Source organism: Eumetopias jubatus, unplaced genomic scaffold, assembly GCF_037043125.1.
Source record: "Eumetopias jubatus isolate StellerSeaLion01/CBP00866 unplaced genomic scaffold, mEumJub1_p1.0 scaffold_4, whole genome shotgun sequence".
In the NCBI taxonomy this organism is placed as follows: Eukaryota; Metazoa; Chordata; class Mammalia; order Carnivora; family Otariidae; genus Eumetopias; species Eumetopias jubatus.
This window is the reverse complement of record NW_028274810.1, coordinates 83,597,953-83,615,976: the sequence shown is the minus strand read 5'-3', so window position 1 is coordinate 83,615,976 and position 18,024 is coordinate 83,597,953. Positions and strand designations below refer to the sequence as shown.

The following is an 18,024-nucleotide window of genomic DNA, read 5'->3' as shown; positions in this document are numbered from 1 at the left end:
AGCCCTGGCACCCACCCACCTGGCGCCACTCTGCCTCTTATTGGTGACTCCTCCTGCAGGGCCCTGCAGATTGTAAAGAGCTTTCCAAGTTCATCACTCACTGGATGTTCCTTGGCAGAAAGGCAGAGCTGAGATCATGATCTTGTTCTGAAGCAAGAGACCATGAGGCTCAGAGAAGGGAAGTGACCCAAAGTCACACAGTAGGGAGGTGGCAGAGCCAGGCAGTCATTCTGCTTTTCTCTGTCACCTGTCCCATCTTGGCACCAACTTATCAACTTTCCCTGTTGGCACTGGCCTGGGAGTTAAGAGGTGTGGATTCTGGTCGAGAGTCTGACAGACTCTTGGGTGACCTGGGGCAGGCCACCTTCCCCAGTGTGTCTCAAGCTCCTTCTTCCGTACAGAAGAGACCACCGGACTACATGACCTCCAAGGGCCTTCCAGCTTTGACTCTAATGGTCAACTACCCAGGTTGCTCCCTGCTCCCGACAGCTTCTGCCCCACTTCTGCTCTTCTCCTTTCCACCCTGACTCTGCCAAGCCTTGGGGAGCCCTGGTGGTTTGGGGCCCACTTGATGCTCTCAACTCAGCTTGCATCTGGTTCTGGCAGGGAGACTGCCATCAGAGGACAGAGGAGGTGGCTGAGACAGACTTGCCCAGGCTCATAGTGTATCTGGGGAGACATCTTGCCTAGAAACGCCCCCGTAAAACATGGTATCACCCTGCTCCGCCCCTGGCCCTTGCTCCAGCCCCTCTGGGTTCTCGGGGACCTCACTGACAAAGCAAGCAGTGGGACAATTACCACCAAAAGCAATGGAATCACTAAAACTCAGGTTCAAATTGCAGCTCTGTGTGACTCAGTGCAAGTTACTTTCCCTCTCTGAGCCTGTTTCTTCAACTGTAAATAGGGAAGGCAATCCTTTCCCCGAGAAGTTGTTGTGAGGATATGGAGACATCACAAAGACTGAGAGACAACTAGACTTAATAAACGGTGGCTAATTAGTAGGAGACTCAACAGTGGAAGCTTCTTAGTTGGGTACCGAAGGCTTGCTGGGAGCTGCCATATTCCTTTACCCGCCCCCCCCACCCCGCCGCGGCTACTACCCCTGAGTGGCTGAAACAACAGTTGAAGTCCTGCCTTCATTTCCCTTTTCCTTTTTTTTAAGATTTTTTTTTATTAATCTATTTGACAGAGAGAGAGATAGCGAGAGAGGGAACACAAGCAGGGGGAGTGGGAGAGGGAGAAGCAGGCTTCCCGCGGAGCAGGGAGCCCGATGTGGGGCTGGATCCCAGGACCCCGGGATCATGATCTGAGCTGAAGGCAGGCGCTTAACCAACTGAGCCACCCAGGTGTAAACTTAGTTTTTTTTAAAGTAAACTCTATACCCAACTCAGGGCTCGAACTCACGACCCTGAGATCAAGCATCCCATGCTCTACCAAAGGAGCCAGCCAGGTGCCCCTCCATATATATTTTTTAATTGAAAATCTGCATCTTATAAATAATCTCAATCCTAAAGTTACTATTTTTTATTAGACAACCAAGTCAGATATTGCAGAACTTCTGCTTGTGCAGCTGCGAGATGTGGCTAATTACCAAATAAAGAACAAACAAATAGGGGGAATATCTTCCCCATCTGGTTGCACCAGGTTAGAACAATAATCCGAGAGCTGCAGTGATTGTAAATCCTAGCTGGCCTTGTTGTGTCTTGTTAGTTTGATGGGAGGACTAGTGTGGAGACAATGGTAACCTGCCCCTTCGAAAAAATTTCAAGTGCACATGCACCGAGGGAAAAAGTGACTTTGGGCTAATTGTTTGTTTTTAACCTGGTCAACCGGTAAGCCAGGTCTTGAGTCTCTCTCCTAGGTGGGCCAGGACTGGGACAGAAGCTCCTGTTGGCAACTGACGCAGGCTCCTGCGTGATGGGGGTGGGGGTGGGGGCTAGCCACTACCCCTGTCCGAGCGCTTTTTCTTTGCATGTTTTTGTTGCTGTTTGTTTGAAGTAGGATCCACACCACCATGGAGCCCAACATGGGCCTTGAACTCATGACCCTGAGATGAAGACCTGAGCTGAGATCAAGAGTTGGATGCGGGACGCCTGAGTGGCTCAGTCAGTTGAGCATCTGCCTTTGGCCCAGGTCATGATCCCAGGGTCCTGGGATGGAGCCCCGAGTCAGCTCCCTACTCAGTGGGAATCTGCTTCTCCCTCTCTCTCTCTCTCAATCAAATTAAATAAAAATCTTAAAAAAAAGGGGCGCCTGGGTGGCTCAGTTGTTAAGCGTCTGCCTTCGGCTCAGGTCATGATCCTAGGCTCCCGGGATCGAGCCCCGCCTCAGGCTCCCTGCTCGGTGGGAAGTCTGATTCTCCCTCTCCCACTCCCCCTGCTTGTGTTCCTTCTCTCTCTTTGTGTCTCTCTGTCAAATAAATAAATAAAATCTTAGGGGCGCCTGGGTGGCTCAGTCGTTAAGTGTCTGCCTTCGGCTCAGGTCATGATCCCGGGGTCCTGGGATCGAGCCCCGCATCAGGCTCCCTGCTCGGCGGGAAGCCTGCTTCTCCCTCTCCCACTCCCCCTGCTTGTGTTCCCTCTCTCGCTGTGTCTCTCTCTGTCAAATGAATAAAATCTTTAAAAAAATAAAATAAAATCTTAAAAAAAAAGTTGGATGCTTAACCGACTGAGCCACCCAGGTGTCCCGGCCAGTTACTCCGTCATCAGAGCGGCCCGCAGAGCTTGGGGTAATCGCTGAAGCCTCTGTGCCTGCCAATGCCCACCCCCTCCAAGACCCAGGATAAGCAGGACATGTGCCCTGACCATCCCAGAGTGACAGATGAGAACAAGTCACCCAGACCCTATGTGGATCTGTCAGAACCACAGAATAAGTCCCACCTGCCTGCCCCTCTGCCCACCCTCATCTCCTCAAGGCCCGATGCTGCTTCGCCTGACCCACGCACCCCACCCCCACCCCTCACGAGCCCTTCCAAACCAGCCTGTGCCCCTCAAGCCGCAGCTCCTTCCCTCAGGGGTCCCCCCAGCCCTACCGTTTGCACCCAAGGATGCTACTTTCTCTGTGCTCCGCTCACATCCCATGTTCCTTGGGCCAAAGGCAAGGTGGGAGCCTCTGGGGTCCCTAAGTTGCTTGCAGACCCGGACAGCCCCGTGCCCCTGGGCTCAGGCCCTGCGGCTAGTCCACCTCCTTCACTGCTGCCTCCAGGCCCTGCCCTTCCCCGGAACTGAGTTTCATCCCTGCGCCATCCTTTGACACCCAGGAGCCACCCCCTCCAGCACCTCAACCTCTCAACTCTCAAACACCATCCCCGTGACCTTCTCCCCCCAATGCTCCTCCTCCATGGCCACCGTGTGGGCTGTGGCATCGCCATAGCTGCCCCGCCTCCGAAGTCACCAAGTCGACAGCTCCCACTGGACCAGTCCAGCTGGCTTCCCAACACCGCTGACGGGGATGGTGACCAACCGGGTCCGGCAAATCCGGTCCCCTGCCTCTCACCCTCCACCGCCCCCCCCGTTCCCCGGTTCCTCACATCCCTGCTGCGTTTGCTGGGACCCCACGATGCCCCCTCACTTCGGCACAAGCTTCACCTGTAAGCCAGACTCTCCTACCCCTCTGCCTTTCCCTCGCACCTGTCAGAAGCCCACACCTGCACAAACCCAATTAACAGTTTTCTCCCTGCTTGCAAAGCAGCCGAGCGCTGCTAGAGCATCACTCGCCAGGCAGGTACGGTGCACGACAGATGCAGTTCCATAACCACCAACTTTGAGAGGCCCCCCCTTGCCGCCCCACAGCCCAACTAGGCTTCTCCGGGGAACCCACTCCCCCCACTGACCACTTCCGATCTCACTGCCCTCCACCCTCCTGGGACCCCTCCAGCCTCACTCTCACACTGGGACCTGGCCTCTGCCTGCCCCCGCCTGCCCCCTCCTCCGCCCAGTGCCTCCGCCTACACTCTGGACCCCCACCTCCTATCTTCTCAGGCACTCACACCATCCTCAGACCCTTCTGGCCTGGAGCTCAACCTCTCCCTCTGCCCAGGACCCTTCGCACTAGCTCCTAAGCACGCTCAAGCCAGTTCCATTAAAAAAGTAAAAGAGAAAAGCCCCATCCTCATCTATCTCCACGCTCTCACGGCCAGAACTGCTCAAAGGCCTCCACGCCCTCCCCGCCACCGGCTCCCCCACCGCCCGTGTGCGCACGACCATTTGGCTCAGTGGGCTAGGAGCAGACCCGCCGTTAGAATCCCTGGGCTACGGGGCCAGTCCCTCACTCCCCTGCACCTCAGTTTCCTCACCCACAGAATGGGTATAATTCACAATACCTCCCTTGTATGGTGGTGGAGAGATTCCATATTATTTGTTAATGTATATATATGTTTATATATATGTTTAAAGTAAGCTCTACGACCAACGTGGGGCTAGAACTCACGACCCTGAGATCAAGAGTCACAGGTTCTACCAACTGAGCCAGCCAGGTGGCCCATTTTTTTTTTTTTTTAGGTAGTATTTAAAATTATATTCTGCTGCAGAACTCCCTGCCTGCCCCCTTGCTTTATTTTTTCCATGGCACTTATCATACATTACCGTACCACCCACTCCCTTTTATGGTCTGACTCCTGCGTTAGAAGGCACACTCCCTGGGAGCAGGGATTTCTGCCTAAGGTGCTCACCGCTGCATTCCCGGTGGTGAGAGCCGAGCCTGGCACACCGCAGGTGCCAACGTGAAACTCGGTCTCCATCCTCCCTGGCCACTCCTGATTCGGGTGCAGCTCATCCTCCCACGCAGCCGGGCCCCTCAGAGTCAGAACACCCCCAGGCCATTTCCTGGGTGCAAGCAGATGTGTGCCCACCCAACCTTCAGGCGCTACCTGTTCTCGTTTCAGCCTCCAGCCCCTTTATAACTGGCTACTCATCCGACGGCTCATCATGAACTTAATACGCCCAAACCTGGTCTATTTCCAGTGTTTGGACCCCATGATGTGTCCAGCTGCAAGAGCCAGAAAGCTCAGTTTCAGGTGCTGCTCTCCCTCCTGCCCTTCTGAACCCCCTCCACCTCTGGCCACTTTCTCCCACTGCTGTGCACTCACCCGGCCATTACAATACTACCAGCTCCCCTCCCCGCCCAGCCCAGCCCCCTAGCCTACCTCAAGCCTAACCTGCCCCTCTCCTTTCCCAAGTGAAGCCACCACGAAGCTCCCCGGCTGCCCCTCCCCCTGCCCTTAGCTCCCCACCCCCACCCAGATTATTTATTTATCGGGTAGCTGCCAGCCAAGGGGGATGCGGTTGCCATGGGAACCTTCAGCCCCAGTCAGGGCTGCCTCTGTTCTCAGTAGGATGCTCTAGTCTGTCTAGACACCAACCCCAGGAGCCCAACACCAGGTGGGGGCAAGGGATGAATGATGCAGATGGGCCCACCCCAACCCCAGGAGACTGGCTGGGAGAGAGGTGGGGCGGGGGCCGGGCTCTGGGCCACAGAACCCACCAGAAGCCTCTGGTGCCCAAGCCCTTGCCAGCCAATTCTGCAAGTCAACTACTTTCCTGGCCAAAATCCCAGCCATGTCACCACGGGACTTAGATACAGAAGTCAGGCCTGAGGGAATGACGAGGGAGGGGTCCCTGAAGTTTCTGAAGAATGGTTTGGTCCAGCCTATTGACTTTAGTTCAAAGAGGGCTGAGGTGGGAAAGAGCTCCCCATTTGGGGTCCAGCAAACCTGAGTTCCATCCCCAGTCAGTCTCTGATTCACTGTGTGACCTTGGGCAAATTACTCCCCCCTCTCTGAGCCTGAACCTGGGAAAATGTCCTGAAGATTCAGACGGTGCGTGAAAGCTCTGAGCCCAGTGCCTGGCACACGGCTGGTGCTCCGTATATGGCAACAGCCATGGCTGCATCCCCCAGCTCAAGCTCCTCTTTTCCCAATGGATTTAAGGCAGCTGACAAAATTAAACTCAACTCAGCCCCTCATCCATGAAATGAGGGAGTGGGACTGAAGCCAGACAGAAGGACCCCTGGAGATCCACCAGTCCAACCCCCTCATTAGGGAGGTGAGCAAACTGACAGACAGCAGTGACTTGTCTACGAGGAGCGTCTTCCCACTCTCCCTGAGCTCTGCGTCCATCTCCGGGGTCCATCTAGGGCAATGGCCTTTGAGTATGAGTTGGAACAGTCACAGAGACCAGGTAGTCTTTGGTGGGGTCAGGGAAAACTGGCCTAGCAGTTCACTGAACAAATATTTCTTGAGCATCTATTATGCACCAGGCCCTGTGCAGAGTGGTGATGAACAAAATGGGGTGGCTCCCTCCTCAGGGAGCTCAAGTCTGGAGACAACCACAGGCCTCTGGGAGCTGATGATGGGGTCTTCATGCCAGGTTCCCCATCCACTGTGTGTAGTGACCTGTGGGGACTCCTTCCTACCCTCAACACACACACACACATACACACACACACACGTACACACACACACAAACACACACACGTTCCCTGTCTCTTCCTGGGCTCCTGCAGCCCTTCTGCCTCTCTCTGTCCCAGCCTGATTCCTGCTGGAAAATGGACAAGGTTATCACCGTTAAGTGGAACACACACACACACACACACACACACACACAAAGCTACAGAACAATAGGATTCTATTTATGTAAAAAAAAAACCCAAAAGCCAAAAAATAAAAATGAAAAAGACACGAAGCATGTGTGACTGTAAATGCAGAGTCAAGAGCCCGGGAAACACACAACAAAGGTTCCGAGAAGTCCCTCTAGGGAGTGGGAAAGGGGAAATGGGGAGACTTAACACTTTTCCTTAGACATACTTCTGTATATTGTAATTTTTTACAACAAAGATAGATTTTTCAAAAAAGTTAAGAAGAAATGTTTTTCAGTGTTGATTCATGTGGAAAAGCAGTAAAACGGCTCAGAGGACCTGAGGTCTCCTTCTCTGATGTCAACTCGTGCTGTGGGGTCCTGGTAAGTCTCTCCCTCTAGGCCTCAGTGTTCTCACCTGTACAGTGGGGGCCTCAGTAGCTCCCAATCACTGTCTGGGTCCGGCGGTGCTGCAGCCTGCCTATCGGCAGGGGGACCAGTTGGGGTCCTGTGACCACTGCTGAGGGCTTAATGGCCCCTTTTTCCCCAGAAGCTGGTTCTGCCAGCCCCTGGTAAGGTCTCTCCCTAGGTTCTGCCTGGATCATCACAGCCCTGCTTCCCCCTGCCTGACTACACGCAAATCTGTCACCACCTCTCCTCGGGGCGCAGCCGGACCAAGGGCAAGGGCTCCCCACAGCCCTAGTGCAGCCGCCTGGATATGCAGGCTCGCCTTTTGCAGAGGAGGCTCACAGTGGTCCTGAGGCTCCCAAAGTCACTCAGACAGGAAATGGCAGAGCTCAGTTTCAAGTCCTTGTCTCTCCGCTCACTGTTCTTCCCACCCCCACACCTCTCTCCAGAGACCATCAGGGGCTCAGGAAGGGGCAGAGCCTGCTCTCATGAGTCACCCAGTCCCGGCTCCCAGGGGCAGTGACATAACAGCTAACATCTATTCATCTCCTATTAGTGCCAGGCACTCTGCTGAGTCCTTCACATCTGTTCGTTTGTTCATTCTGCAAACGGTTCTCCAGTGCCTTTTGTGGGCTAAGAGCTGAGAAGCCAGTGATGAGTGTAGAGGACCCAGTTCCTGTCCTCACGGGGCACCAGTTCTGCCTCTTCCCTCCTCAGGGAAGATCCCAGAACATCTGTCCCAGCCCAGAGAGCAGGGAAGCGAAAGAGGGCCGAGATGAGGGGGATGGTCTTTCCCGTTAGAAAACAAAATAACCTCTCGGGGCACCTGGGTGGCTCAGTCGTTAAGCGTCTGCCTTCGGCTCAGGTCACGATCCCAGGGTCCTGGGATCGAGCCCCGCATCGGGCTCCCTGCTCCGCGGGAAGCCCACTTCTCCCTCTCCCACTCCCCCTGCTTGTGTTCCCTCTCTCGCTGTGTCTCTCTCTGCCAAATAAATAAATAAAATCTTAAAACAAAACAAAAACAAAAACAAAATAACCTCTCAACGGGCTTCAGAGTAGTAGAATCATTAATTGAGCGCCTACTGTATATCACCCCCTCATACTCACATCTCTTAATCCTACCCCCATTGCTGGATAAGGGAACTGAGGCCCAAGGAAGTAAAGGGGCTTGCCCAAGGCCACACAGAAGAGCTGAGACTGCAGCCAAATCCTCACTCTTCCCTACCACATGGCTCTCTGGCCGGCTTGCATGCCCTGGCAGTTGGGAATCTCACCCCTTGTAGTCCCGCTCCCTCCTCCTCAGCTTCCCCAGCCCCCCAGCCCCCAGACTGCCATCTGTCTGTCCTTATGCCCTCCTGCTGTGGCCCAGCCCTGTACCTCAGCTGGGCCTGGGGGAGCCAGGGAGCAGCTGTCCACTAGCTTGGGCGTAATTAGCCCTCAGAGACCAGCCTGGAGCTTACGGGGAGGGGGGGGCGGGGGCCCAGGACTGTCTCAGAGGGCTGGTCCAGGCCAGCCCTGGTCCCCACAGGAGGCAGCCGCTGGAGCTTGGCCTCTGTCTCCATGGCAACCCCACCCCTCCTCCCAGTGACCGCTGACCCTTCCCAGCTGGGGGACTCCTCAGACCCCTTCTGGGCAGATCCATCCCACTACACCTCTGAGCCTGCAGCGCCATTAGAACAGGCCCGGTAGTGGTCTGATTAGCATATATCTACATTAATTTGCATAAACCCAGCCTAGAAACCCAGGGTGATCCCAAGGTCAGTCTAAAATCAAAGGGTCCCTCCAAGTCATCCGGTCTATCTCTTCATCCACAATCTGGTCCAAACCCACAGGCACCCCGGCGGGAGGCCATTTGGGCAGCGCAGAGAGGGGCCTTCAGGCACAGGGGGTCTGCCTCGGTCCCCTCCTCCGTGGAACCGGGACAGGATGCCTACTTCACAACAGTGTTGAGAAAGACTGAGGGGTCTTTCAGATTTGTTGCGAGCCCAGGCCCTGTCCCACCCCCTCCGACCTCTCATCTCCACTCCTGGAGCTCCTTGCTTTCTGTCTGGGGGCCAGGCCCCTCTCACAGGCCCAGAGAAGCCCCTAGGAGTCCAGCAGAGTTGCCCCTTGGATCTGGGGCTACTGTACCACCTGCCTCCTACCAGGTCTTCCCGCCCTAATTTCTGGGGTCTGGCAGGAAGTGGATTAGAAGCTGGTGGCTACCAGCTCTGGCCTTTCATCAATGCCACCCGGGCTTTGCCCTCATGCTGGTTCACAGCCGGGGAGCAGGGGAAAGCGGACACGGCCCTGACCCCCTGTACCACCCGCTCCACTGAACTTTGGAAAACCACCAGAGGCAGTTTAATGCAGTGGGCAGAGGGTGTGCTTGGGTTTATCTTCCATATATGAGCCTCAGTCTCCCCATCTGTAAAATGGGGATAACAGTCCCCACACTTCCTGGAAATACTGTGAAAATTAAATGAGAAGACTGTCTGTCACGTGCCTGACATGGTAAGCGCTCCATAAATGGTAACTATTATTAGTTCAATAACGACAGTGAGGAGAAAATAAGCCGAGGCCACATTGAGGGTCCAGGAAGGGTTTGCGGAGGTGATATTTAGCTTTGGCCTTGAACTGGCTACAATAAAGACACCCAACTCGCTCTGGATGTCCCTCAGGAGGGTACACGGCAAACGATGGCACCTCCACACCGTGGGACACGACGCAGCCATTCTACCGGGTGCGCAAAGGGCGCCAAGCAGTTTGGTGTGAAAAGGCAGGCCGCAGGGCCCCTTGAGTAGTAGGACCCTATTTTTGTGTAGAAGGAAAACAAAGAGTCATCAAATTCTGGAGAGTAGGATTGGGGGTGGGGTGGGGTCTTTGAGATTCAACCAGAGATATTTCAGTTAAGGGTTTTACATTGAGGAGGAATAACTTCATAAGAAAAAACAAAATAAAGAAGAAATTAAGAGGGGGACAAATGAGCGTGGGCAAAACCCCTGAGGTGTGCAGAGGGTGATGAACCATCTCGGTTTGCCTGGAACTGGGGGCTTTCTTGGGGTGCAGCCCTTTAAGGGGTAAAACCCAAAAGTTCTGGGCAAACTGGGACAAGTCAGTCATCCCAGGTGTGAGGGGTACAGACCACCTGGGGGCTTAGGATCGTGAGGGGGTGAGAAGACCTAGGTCTTCATCCTACTGGCCCCTAGGGGCCAGGGAAGCTTTCAGCAGAGGGATGAGGCAGCTGGGTGCTTTGGGCGTGGTGCTCTCTGACTAAGTAAGGATGGGCTGGAGGTGGGGGGTCAGGTGGGGATGCCAAGGCCTTCCTGGGAAGACTAAGGACAAGGCCCAGAATCCCTCTCTGTGCCCAGAGTCCCAGTCTCCCAGGACTCTCACCTTCTTGCTGATGCCCACTCTACCTCTGCCTACGTGCCCATGTCCAGACTGTTGGGGTATCCCCAGTCCCATGCCCCAGATGCTGAGACCCCCACCCCCACCCCAAGCAGGCTCTGGAGTGGGCAGCAAAGGCCTGGGATGAGGAAGGCCTCTAAAGAGGAGCACTTCAGACACGGATGGAGGGGAAGACAATCCAGGTGGAGAAAATCCAGCAACAAACAGGCTCTCCCAGAAGACGCCGGCTGCAGATAGATGGACTTTTGGATAAATAAAAAGGTGATTAATCAGATGCCCCATAAAGTACAACAAACGACACCAGATAATTAAGCCAAAAAACTCGTGGCAGAAAGCACCTTAATGGAGCAGGCGCTTAAGCAGGGAGAATTAAGGAGGCCCTGAGAATTGCAGGTGTGGCTGTAAGGCTGGAGACGGGGTAGAAAAGACCAGAAGGTGGACACAAACACTCAGGAGTTAAATATGCCCAGGATTCGATGGGGTCAGAGCCCAGCAGTGATCAGCTCAATCTCCGGAGTCAGGCGGACTGGAGAGGGAGTCCCAGCTCTTACTTACAAGCTGTAGGGCCTGGGAAAGTCATTTCCTGGAACCTCACTTTCCTCATCTGTAGAATGGGTACACGACTACCAAGAATACCTACCTCCTGGGGTTGTGTGAGGACTCAATGATGTACCGGGAGTACAGAACTTGATATATAATAAGTGCTCAATAAATTCTCATCGATTGGACAAGTCACTTTCCCTCTCTGGATCTTCATTTCTCCTTGCAAATAGGGGATAATAATCTCACAGAGAAATTGGAGGATCAGTTAAGATCACAGCCATGAAAGCAACTTATATACTATAATGTGCTTTTTAAAAACTGTAAAGTACTATGCCCGCATCATCATTATTAGGATAATTAAGTCCTTGGTTTCATACCAAGGTCAGATTCCTGCTGCTTGTTCCCTGAGAAGCTGTACAGTGTGGTGCTTAAAAGTGTGGCCTAGGAGCCAGACTGTCTGGGTTTGAATCCTACCTGTATACTTATGAGCTGTGTGACCTTCAGCCACTCACTTAACCTTTCTGTGCTTTAACTCTTCCATCTATAAGATGGGGATAATGATAATAGTACATATTTCAAGGGATTGTCGTGGGGCCTTAAATGAGGGAATATGTGTAAAATGTTCAGAACGCTGCCTGGCCCGTAGTCATGGGTAAAGCCACATTACTTGTAGTGAGTTACCCATAGTGAAGACTCCGGGTCTGGGTCCCCTACAGGCTCAGAGGACTCAAGTTCTGAAGAAGAGGCCACCACTGTCCTGGTGTGCAGACCCCTTCGAGGCCAGGAAGCACTCTCCCCGACCCACTCCATCCAGTCCAGCAGCTGCCTGACCCAGCCTGGCCCCTTTTCTGCCCTGGCTCTTCTCATTTACCCACCAAGCATTCACAGACACTGACCCCACGCTAGGCCTGCGCTGGCTGAACAGACCACTGACCTACAGTGTCAGTTTGGCACAAGTGCAAAGAAGAGAGCAGGGACTTCCCTCCGGGGCCTTGCATAGAGCCCACCCTGGACACGCTGCCTTATGTCCACCCATTTCATGTTCTCCTCTCAACTCTCGAGAGCTGTGATTTTCCATGTGTAGAAACAGAGGTCCGGGGACGGTTGTGTAAGTGGTGGAGGCAGGATTCGTACCCAGCTGTGTCAGGGTGACCATATTCCCAAAGTGAGATTCAGTGCAATCTCTATCGAAATTCCAACTACTTTTTTTTGCACAAATAGATAAGGCTGTCCTAAAATTCACAGCAACATTCAAGGGACCTAGAACAGTCAAAATAATCTTTTTTTTAGAAAGATTTTATTTATTTATTTGACAGAGAGAGATAGCAAGAGCAGGAACACAAGCAGGGGGAGTGGGAGAGGGAGAAGCAGGCTTCCCGTGGAGCGGGGAGCCCGATGCGGGGCTTGATCCCAGGACCCTGGGATCATGACCTGGGCGGAAGGCAGACGCCTAATGACTGAGCCACCCAGGTGCCCCTAGAACAGTCAAAATAATCTCGAAAAAAGAACAAAGTTGGAGGACTTAAGACTTCCTGATTTCAAAACTCACAATAACATGACAGTAATCAAGACAGAGTGGCATTGACATAAAGTTAGGCAGACATGTCGGTGGAACAGAATTGAGAGCCCAAAAATAAGCCCGTACATTTAACTGATTTTCAACAAGGGTGCCAAGACCATTCAATGGAGAGAAAGCATAGTCTTTTCAACAAAGGGTGCTGGGACACCTAGAAATCCACATGCAAAAGAATGAAGTTGATCCCCTACCTCACACCATATGCAAAAACTAACTCAAAATGGATCACAGGCCTAAATGTAAGAGCTGAAACTATAAAACTCTTAGAAGGAACCATAGGTGTAAATCCAAGTGACCCTGGAATAGGCACACGTTACATACAATAGCAAAGCACAAGCAGCCAAAGAAAAACTAGATAAATTGGATGTCATCAAAATCAAAACCATTTGGGTGTCTGGGTGGCTCAGCTGGTTAAGCATCTGCCTTCAGGTTAGGTCATGACCCCGGGGTCCTGGGATTAAGCCCCACATGGGGCTCTGCTCAGCGGGGAGCCTGCTTCTCCCTCTGCCCCTCCCCATTGCTCATCCTCTCTCTCTCAAATAAATAAAATCTTAAAAAAAAAAAATCAAAATCAAAGCCATTTGCACATCAAAGGACACAATCAAGAAAGTGAAAGCCAACCCACAGGATGGGAGAAAATATTTGCAAATCAGAAAGGTGATAAGAGTCTAGAGTCCAGGACGAACCATGAGAGACTATGGACTCTGAGAAACAAACTGAGGGTTTCGGAGGGGAGGGGGTTGGGGGGGTGGGTTGGCCCGGTGATGGGTGTTAAGGAGGGCATGTATTGCATGAAGCACTGGGTGTTATACACAAACAATGAATCATGGAACATTACATCAGAAACAAATGATGTAATATATGGTGACTACATAACATAATAAAATAAAATTTAAAAAAAAGTCTAGAGTCCAGAATATATAAAGAATTCCTACCATTCAACAAAATGATAAATAACCCAATTAAAAAATAAGCCAAGGATTTGAATGGAAATTTCTCCAAAGATTTAAAAACTGGCCAAAAAACACATGGAAAGATGCTCAACATCATTAGGAAAATGTAAACTGAAACCAAGATGAGATACTATTTTATACCCATAAGGTTAGCTAAAATAAAAGAGATGGGAGCATCTGGCTGGCTCAGTGGGAAGAGGGTGTGGCTCTTGATCTCAGGGTCCTGAGTTTGAGTCACGTTGGGTACAGAAATTACTTAAATAAATAAGTAAACTTAAAAAAAAAGACAGATAATAACAAGTTGGATGACGATGTGAAGAAGTAGAACCTTTGTGGCATTGCTGGTGGGAATGTAAAATGATGCAGCTGTTGTGGAAAACAGGCTAGTTCCTCAAAACATTAAACATAGTTACCATATGGCTCAGCAATTTATTCCTAGGTAGAGGGGTGCCTGGGTGGTGCAGTCAGTTAAGCGTCTGACTCTTGGTTTCAGCTCAGGTTGTGATTCTGGGGTTGTGGGATCAAGCCCCATGTTGGGCTTCGGGCTCCGTGCTCGGCACGGAGTCTGCTTAAGACTGTCTCTCCCTCTCCCTCGGCCCCTCTGCCTCTCTAAAATAAATAAATCTTTCAAAACATTTATTCCTAGGTAGATATGCTGGAATTGAAAACAAAGTTCACATAACACTTATACAGAAAAGTTCATAGCAGCATTATTCACAGCAGTCCCAACAGAAACCACCCAAATGTTCATTAACTGATTAATGGGTAAACAAAATGTGATAGATCCATACACGGGATACGAAGCCATAAAAAGGAATGAAGCACTAATACAGACTACAACCAGCATCAGCTTTGAAAATATTATGCTAGGGGGCACCTGGCTGGCTCAGTTGGTTGAGCACATGACTCTTGACCTCAGGGTCATGAGTTCAAGCCCCACATGGGGCGTGGAGCCTACTTTAAATGAATGAATGATTGATTGAATGAATGAATGAATGAATAAATAAATACACAAATAATAAAAATATTATGCTAAGTGAGAGAAGTGAGTGAAGAACTACGTATTGTAGACTACACTTCTAGGAAATGTCCAGAATTGGCCAATCCAGAGAGACAAAAAACAGATTCATGGTAGCCAGGGGCTGGTGGGAGGGGAAAATGGGGAGTGGTTTGAGGTTTCTTTTTGGGGTGATGAAAACGTTCTGGAATCAGAGTGTGGTGATGGCTACAAAACAGTGTGAACACACTAAAAACCCTGAATTGTATACTTTCAGATGAATTTTTTTTAAAGATCTTTTTCTTAAAAAGAGAGAGAGAGCACAAGCAGGGGAAGGGGCAGAGGGAGAGGGAGAAGCAGGCTCCCCCCTGAGCAGGCCATTCCAGGACCCCAAGATCATGACCCGAGCTGAAGGCAGATGTTTAACTGACTGAGTCACCCAGGGACCCCAAAAGATTTTATTTTTTAAGTAATCTCTGCACCCAACATGGGGCTCGAACTCACAACCCCAAAATCAAGAGTCATATGCTCTACCGACTGAGTCAGCCAAGCACTCCCTAAGATGGTGAATTTTATGTTAGGGGAATTATACCTAAAAAGGAAGGAAGGGAGGGAGGGAGGGAGGGAGGGAGGGAGGAAGGAAGGAAGGAAGAAAAGAAAAGAAGAGGGAGGAAAAAGCCCACACATAGCTAACATTCAGTGGAGGGAGAGGGGACAAACACACACACAGCAAAATGACGGTTGTGCTAAGTGTCTGAAGGAGGGGTAACAAGACTGAGCGCTATGATGGTAGTGGTCAAGGAAGACTTCCTGGAAGAAGTGAACTGAAGGAAGAAGGGATAGCAAGGTAAGGAGGAGAGGGAAGGACAGGCAGCAGGGAAAGCATGTGCAAAGGTCCCGTGGTGAGAGGGAACTTGGCAAAGAGAAAGGTCCAGAAAAGCCCCCTGGGGCTAGAGCATGGGGAATGAGAGGGGGCAGAACGTCAGAGGGAAGGGCTGGAAAGGCAGCCTGACGCCAACATGGCAGGGTCAGAGGCCTGAGCAGGAAAGCAGCTTGGAGCTGGAGAGGTGACACCAAGCCCTCTGAGTGCTCCCTTGGGGTCAAGCCTCACACTGGAGATGTCGGCACCTAGTGCAGAAGGTCAAGTGCGGGAAGGAGCTGGCAGCTAATTTCTCCCAACTGAGCCACTCCACGTGACCTGATGGAGGGAGGAAAAAATTCCAGTTCCCTGACTTATTTAGCAGCACCTCCCGCACTGACTCCCAGGAAGAAAATAATGACGAAAACCAGCCTCACTGCTATGGCAACAGCAACCACTTCTGACTTAGCCTCCTGACTAAAGGCCTGGCGGGGGAAGCCTGCCTAGCTGTAGTGGGGGGCGGCAGGAGCCCCTCCTCCAGCGCTGCAGGATCCCCCTTCCCTTACTGTTGCACTCCTGGCTCAGCTCCCAGCTTCCCCACTTCTCCCAGCAGAGAATCACGGCAGCCGCCAACACCTGGACAGCCCTTCACAGCTCAGCCTGTGATTTATGCGTCCCTCCTATAATGTGGGGCTATTAGTCCCACTGGACAGATGAAGACACCGAGGCTCGGAGAGCTGAGGGGCGGTGCCGACAGCCTGGTATCCTTCCCCCTGTACTGTCCTTATCCCACCTGGCAAAGGTCTGCTCACCTGTGCAGGTATCCGGCTCTGATTCATCCATGGCACAAAGGAATAAATGAGTGGAAGGAATGTCACCCCCCCCCCAGCCTGTCCCCTCCTTCCTCTTCCTGGGAATCTATCTGCACCGCAGGGTGGGGATGCCCTGTTCTGGTCTAGCCCAAGAGGGCCAGGGCGGGGGGTCATCTGGGACCGATGAGAGCCTGCGCCCTCAAAAGGGTGTCCCTAGGTGACTGGGCTGAAGTGTTTCCCTTCAAAATGCCTGGCTCTGAACTTTCATGCTAGTATTCACAATGGCTAATATTTCCTATGTGCTAACTCTGGGCCAGGCTTTGTGCCGAGCACAGGCAGAGTGAGGGATGGGCTGTGGTCCCGGTTCTATGGTGGGGGGTGGGGGGGTGCGGGGGTACAGCCTGAGATCTCAGGGCTGGAGCAAACCTAGGTGGCCTGACCCCAGAGCCTGAGCTTTTGACAGATACCTGTAGCCCCCAGGAGACTTTCTCCCCCTTTTCCCATCCCCCACCCCCAGGCAGGCTGGGAAGATTAAAGGGGGGCAGAGGAGCAGAGGGGAGGGAGCTGAGCCTCAGCCTGCAATCATTTCCTGGCCCTGGGCCAGAAGGCTGCAGGCAGAACCTGTTGGAAGACGAGGGGCTTGCTGTCTGCAGGAAGGGAAGTGGGGTGGAGGGAGGGCCCCTCCTGGGAACTGAGCCCTGCCTCTCTCCAGGCCTGGGGTTCACAGGAGGAAGGAAAGGGAAGGCATGGCTGGGGAGTACCTACTAAGTGCCTCTGCTGAGCCCAGCACTTCACAGGTGGCATTTCGCTTTATCCCCAGAGTGACACTAAGATAATAGCTAACACTTATTATATGCCAAGTGTCTCTTGAATGCTTAGAATGCTTTCATTTAACCCTCACAGAGACATGGCAGGTACAGACTGAGATCATCCACGCTTTGCACGCAGGGAAAGCGAAGCGTAAAGAAGAGAATAACAAGGTCACACAGCAGATGCAGATCTGAACCAGGTCCCCTGGCCGCAGAGTCCATGAGGAACAAACTTCCTATCCCGCTAGGGCAGTGGCAGCCCCATTTTCCAAAGGAGGAGAGTGAGGCCCTTTCTTGAGGTCACCAGTGTCGGGGGGGGGTCAGGTCCCATCTCCTGGGAATCTGGGAATGTCTGACTTTCTTAGTGGCCCCTCCTGGATGGACGGCCACCTTTGCCACTGCTCCCCAACAGCTCCTGTCTGGCAACATCGAGAGCATGGGGAAGGGTTCTAGCTGTAGACTCTTGCTCACTGCTATCCAGACTGAGCAGAGGGGCCAATTGTTTCCACCTACCCGGGACAGTTTATTTTTGTTCAGGGTATTTTTGCTTGGAATCACACACCCAACTATGATCCTTTCCAGAAATGGCATCAGCCCGCTTCCTAGAACAGTTCACAAAGGGCTACCCGGCCTTCCTGGACCTCTGTGTACCCATCTGTACAAAGGGCTGGAGGGTTGTTCTCGGGGGGCCCTCCTGGCCCCCACATCCCCGGATTCTCTGCCTCAGAGCTTCCCATTTAGCAAACGGTCATGGCTCTGTGCCTTATAGGCATGCTGCCCTCCAAAAGACTGGTCATGATTTCTGTTGGCCGCATCCTAAGTGTTGACTAAGTAACAGGTGCTGTGCTGAGCGCTCTCCAGAGAGTCTCGCATGGAGTTTGCTCAGTGGCCCTAAGAGGCCGATACAATTATTTCCATTTACAAGAAACAAGTCAGGCTGAGCAACCTGCCCATGCCCAGACTCCTGGAGACCAGCAGCCGGAGGGTGGCTCACCATCGCCTGGTACAGCTGGGAGGGTGAGAGCTGATCGCGTATGTCAAACATCTGGCCATTGCAGGCCCTGATAAACCGAGCCCCCCACCCTCCATCCTGACCCATCCAGCC

The 18,024-nt window shown here is 52.4% G+C and overlaps 1 protein-coding gene across 2 annotated transcripts in view; it reads right to left on the bottom strand.

The window, feature by feature from the left end:
- Positions 1–18,024, bottom strand: part of NKAIN1 (sodium/potassium transporting ATPase interacting 1) — a 37,478-nt gene that overhangs the window by 6,493 nt on the left and 12,961 nt on the right. The gene's annotated exons all lie outside the window — the stretch shown is intronic.